Below are 6,000 nucleotides of genomic sequence, written 5' to 3'. Positions count from 1 at the left end.
CTAGCCATTAATCGTGATTAATCGATTATTAAAGTAAGCGTCAACTAATTTAGTAATTCTTTAATTGTTCACCGGAGTGTACCGACCCGTAAGTGCCATTAGGTTTGAAAGAATTACTCGCGGTTAATATTTATATTGAAATAATCAATATAAACATTTAACAAAAATATATAGATTTTATATTTAAGATTAATTTGTTGGTGAATCTGTTCTATGCAGAACTCCTTAGTTTAAGGACAAGTTTTAGCTTCACCTGATTGAAAGTCTGTAAAGAAAAATAATAAAAAATCTAATAAGCACCAATTTCAATTATTAATCAATTAGTCATGTTAGAAGTATTTTTTTAGCTACAGTCTTTGCTACAAACGATTATGCGTACGCTAAAGGAATACTTTGTTATAAAATAAATAAAATGCTTTTCTAATTAAAAAAATTTAATTGCTTATTTGTTAGTAATTTTTAAGATACAACTAATATTGTATAAAAAAGGTTCAAGAGATTAAATGAAGTTTTTAAAGTGATTAATTGGTAGAATAATCAATAACTAAAATTGTCATCTTTCTAGAATAAAGGCCTAAGTAATTTTTTGCCAAGGGTTTTTTTGTGTTTTTTTTTTTTTTTTTCTCCCTATCTCATCTTTTTGGGGGGAAATAACTTCATCTATTAGTTTAGGAAACTGACCAAGTAATAGTCTGGGTCAGTTTCAAGGTGAAAATATATAAGACATAAATATCGGTTGTGGGCCATAACAGTAACGTAAATATCAAATATTAGACCAAATCTTTACATCGGTGCATCTCTAGCTGTAACGTAACATGATGCGGAAAAGTTTCAAAGTTCTAAATACTTTTCAAAGTCGCCTTAATTAGTGGAATGGGGAAAATGCGTGGGGGGTAATTAGCTGCTGCTTGTTTTTTTTTTTTTTTTTTTTTTTTTTGCATTAGATTCATCCCCGTCCAGTCCCGCTCACAAATATTTCACGAGGTGAAAAATATCCTAGATTGAGTTTTAACCCTTTACAGTCCCAGAGGGTTCATTTCTGATGACTCAATGCAGGGAAGCTGAGACTCGTAAAGTTTCTCCGTTTTTTTTTTTTTATTTAAAAAAAAAAAAAAAATTTTATTGATCCTTTGAGCTGATTTTCTGTTTTCCTTCCATCAGGGCCGGGAGCTGCTGTGCATGGCCAGCACAAACACCGAGGCGAGGGCCGATAGAAAAAAAACTCTTTGTCCTTTCAGAATCAGCTTGGCCCAGAAATGTGCCCTGGGAAGCCATGAAAACCTGTTTGTTCATTTACAGGTTCAACTTTTGTCCAATTCCGCCGCTCCATCGTTTCTACATGTTCAAATACGTGGTGACAACAAAAAAGACTGAAGTTTGACTGTGTTGGGTCAACATACGACCATCATTTTTTTTTTCTTTTTCAAAAATAATGAACTGAATCTGATTTATTACGTTCCATTAGATCCGACTGAAAGACAAAACCAAAGCAGCGCTCCGGAGCAGACTAAATGAATCCTGACTAATCAGATTTAGCTCTATAAAATCTAATCTTATGTTGGAGTATTTCTGCCTTACTCTTTATCAATCTATCTGTTTCCATCTCTTATCCACAAATTAGTGGATAAGCACAATTAGTGCTTTTCGTTCAGTGCCAGGAAGAAAAAAAAATCACCAACCCTGTTGTCATTTGTTCTGGATCAACCATATGAAGGTGAAATTTGTTTCGCTGCTGATTGTTTAATAGAGACGCATCACGAAGTTAAATCCTAATATTGGGACTTCTCATGCAAGCTCTAAATGATTGAGGAAGAAAATTAAATGATATTCAAAAATACTGAGTCATTCCTGGAGCCAAATTGCTGAGATGTACGTAGCTACACTTCCAACTTCACAAGAGTTCTGCAAGATTTAAACAAAAATTTGCATTTGGACACATTTTAACCTGCCTTCAGAGCCACTGCTAAAGCGATATCACAAATATTGAATTTCAAAAATACCTACAAGAGAAATTTTTTTGAACGTTCTTTAAGCCTCACACGTTTCCCCTCCACTTTCTTAAATGTAACTAAAAATAAAATGAAGGCCGTTTGCACCATTAAGCTTAATCGCACAAGTCTTTAAAGAACTTTTCCAGCCCGTATTTGTTGCCACTCCTCTACAGGTCTGAGCTACGGTGTAGGTCAGGCTGACGCACATCTTGAAACATTTACCTCCCATTCTTCCACAGCAGCTGCACGTCTCTGGAGACCCTGAGGAAACGTGTAAAAGGTAAAAAAGAAGAAAGTTTTAAACAATAAATCCGAAGTGACGAAACTTTCTTTTAGCTTTGATGAGGCTAGTTACTCTCGCTTGGCTGAGTGTGGATGGGATTTTAGTTCAGCTGTAGGTTATTCAACGGGTTTCCCCGAGCTAGAGAGTTGACCTACATTTAGTAAAATCTAAACAAAAAGCACAATTTCACCTTAAGTATGAGATAATCTGCACAAATCAATTGCAGTTGCCGCATACCCCCGTATATCGGAAACTGTCACTGAGTGAAGACGGTCAATTCCAGGGGAAAATATGGGACGGCATTTTTGCAGAGAGAAAAGGGTAACGCCAAAGAAGCTGCACAGAAAAAAAAAACATCAGTAAAGGAACGTCATTGCAGTGAATCATGGTGGTGGCTGCATCATGGTTTGGGATGACTTCTCTACTGATCAAAATAGATTTTTATTTCTGTCAGGGTAGCATTTCTGAACATCAGTCAGTTTTTTACCAATTCTGTAGGATGAGTGCTGAAGTTACAAATATTTTAGCCTTGTAGTGAGTGACTCATCAGAGAAAACTTAACTTATTGTGGTCCAGCTAGAATCCACAACTAAATCTGACTTTGTAGACATTACTTTTTTTTTCTTTTTCTTTTTTTTTTACTGTCTGATAAACTTAAGTAACTTATAAATGGTAGAGCTGAAAATACCTTCAATGCTCGTTAGGGAGGAATTTCTACATGAATTACTCAGCAGGTGATTGGCCTACTTGAAGCTTTTTATTATCAGGCTTGTGCATGTATTGGCCCCAAAGGGTTTGAACAATGTCTGCTGTTGACCTGCGGAAGCCTGGACTTCAAAACCAACAAAAGCATCAATAAAATGACACAAAGAGGCCATTAGCTACTGAGAACGGCTGGTGGTCTGATTTTAAAAAGCAAAGCCGTCGTGTTATTGGTGCAAAATATCAGTAGGGATTTAGCAGTTCAACGCCTGCCTGTTTCACCCGCACACAGATTATTCATATTAGTGTTATAGTACAAACACACACTCTGGAGTATTATTGAGATTTTTGTGGTGTGGTTTATTTTTCTCGTGGGACTTTTCTGTCCGCCAAAAGTTTGAGTCGCACACAGACGTTTTCATTATGTGCTGAGAGGCTACTGCTAACTAGCCGCTAGTAAACCCTCGTTAGCTAGCTTGCTAGCTAGCATGTTTGCACCTATCATTGGTAAGTAATTTCTTTTGTAATATAGGTTATTCATAATACTCTTAAAAAGTCTTTAAATTTGAGTTGGTCAAACCACCAGAAACAATAGAGGTAGGAAGAAACTTGAGCTGGGTTTTAACTTAGAGCCGCATTTTTTATGGCGTTACAGCTGCATGTATGTTTGGGGCACAGTTTAGATTTAGATTTGATTATTTTTATTCAATCAAAAAGCTTATTTCTGATAGGAGATGAGACGGGCATCTATGAAAAGATAAGAAAATGAGATACGGGGGATATGCTTTCATTCACATTTTTATTAAGAAATGGCATGTTGAAGAGTTAGTCTTATAAATCCCCAATCTTTAGCTCCCTCCACACATTCTCAATCAAATTCAACTTCAAAATGTGAATATTGCTTGTCAAATTAGATTAAATATTTTGGTAAACATATATAAACATACATTCATATATATATATATTTAAAATAAATAAATAATAAAATGTCTCATCTTGTCAAAATTGTAGAAAACCTGCTTCAAAATAATCAAGGGAAGAAAATGCATATGAAAAAACCAACCCATAAATTGATATCAGCTGAGCTGCGATGGCTGTTAAAGAATGGGAGTCGTGCTGACGACCCGTTCACCGTCCTCACCGCGGACCACATGGTGACCCCCGCAGTTAATTATGGTCACTTCTGACTCACGGTCAGAGCATGTGTCTGGCCACATAATCCCTGTGAGAAGGAATTTCTGCTCGCCGAAGATGGAGAGGAGGAGCGCGGTGATGGATGTGGGTGTTTTGCATATGGATTCATTTATTTGTTGCACATGTCTGCGTGTGTGTGTGTGTTGCTGAATTGAATTCTTACTGCAACGCTTCATTTTTTTATTTTTTTGTGAGGCTTGAGTGTGTGTACGTCTCAGGAATGCGAGCACATTGTATCCAGCTTGTAATCACTCGGCGTAGGCTTGATCTTACGTCCTGCTCGCTTCCTGAGATTTCACATGGGGATCGGGTTACAGACCTGCCTGCGGGTTCTGCGTTCTCACACCTTGAACGCACTGTCTCTCTTTCTCTTTTCACCGACGCGCACAAAGTATTTGGTTTTTCTCTCCATTTTAGAACTGCTGATTTTCTGTTTCTTTCCCGTGTTGTAATTGTGTTACTTTCTTATTAAATTTGCTTCTCTCATATCAGAATCTCCCCGTTCCCAGGCTTGCTATTGTATCGATGTGCATTACAAAGCAGCAAAAATATTTGGATGTGGTAAGGAGCCAATTTTAAGGCGTCATCCTACACCTTGAAGTGTCAGAGCTGTTCTTTTCTAACATACCTGTCTCTCTCTCTTTCCCTCTCTATGTGTGTGTGTGTGCGTGTTTGTTTGTAGTACCTTGAGGGGACCATTCTTCTGACATGCTACGTTGTGGGGTCCCACTGCTCTTTGTAGGGACCAGGCTTCGGTCCCTACAAAGGGAAATGCTGTTTTTGGGTCAGAGGTCAGGTTTAAGACTAAGATGTGAATTCAGTTATGGTTAGGTATGTAATGATAAGGGTAAAGTTTAGGCTGTAGAAACGAATGGAAGTCAATGGAAAGTCCCCACAAAGATAGCCACACAAACGTGTGTGTGTGTGTGTGTCCTGAGGGCTGCACAAGGTGAGCGAATGTTCAGGAGTAAACCCTGCCTGCGCTGTGTGTAGGTGTGCAATCCAATCTGCTCTGCACTGTTTCATCCGGGCTGACTCGGGCTCACCTGAACTTATGAGGCGCAGGTTCCCACAGCTTCATTCCCCGCTGCCGCCGCTCATGTAACAGAGTAATCACAGTGATCTTTTTCCTGCCAAAAATAACAAACAACCGGAGGCCAGTCAGAGGAGGGAAACCTTTTTTTTCCTGTTCTACTGTCTTCTTTGGGATTAGCATTTAGCTCCATGCTAATCGTGTTGTTTTGCATCTTTTATCTTTGTCTGAGAAATTAAAAAAATATATAGAGAGGTTTGTTTTTATTGCTGACATATCCGTTATTCGTTTTAAGCTTTACCATGGTCTTAAAAATTAGGCATTTTGGAAAATGTTTTGGTCCAGTCATAGAGTAGAAACATTGAGTGGTGGATGTTCAACCTTTGCTGACACACATGAGGCATACGGTATGAGTAAACATCTCTCATTCAGCTCTTGTATCAGTTTTTACCCTGAAAACCCAAAGTGACGTCAGAAACAAACAATCAGATCCAGCAGGAGAGTATTAAGGTGCATTAATGGCCGGCCTTTTTATTCCGCTTTAATAGAACTCTGGTTCGTTTGTCTAGAAAGACCAGTTCATTCTTAAAAGAAAGGGAACTCTGGTCTGGTTACAAACGTAGGCCTCCATTAGTCTGAAGTGAATGCTGGTGCAGTTTGAAATCATATGTAAATGCCAAGCAGCCAGGAGGCTGCTTCAAAAGCAGGAAACAGACCATAGCGCAGGGAATTCTGGGTAAATACATACAAAGTTTGAGTCTAGCGCCAGCAGGAGAAATGGCTTGTCGTCTTTTACC

Source organism: Gambusia affinis, linkage group LG18 (genome assembly GCF_019740435.1).
Source record: "Gambusia affinis linkage group LG18, SWU_Gaff_1.0, whole genome shotgun sequence".
In the NCBI taxonomy this organism is placed as follows: domain Eukaryota; kingdom Metazoa; phylum Chordata; class Actinopteri; order Cyprinodontiformes; family Poeciliidae; genus Gambusia; species Gambusia affinis.
Note: the sequence above shows the minus strand (reverse complement) of the source record.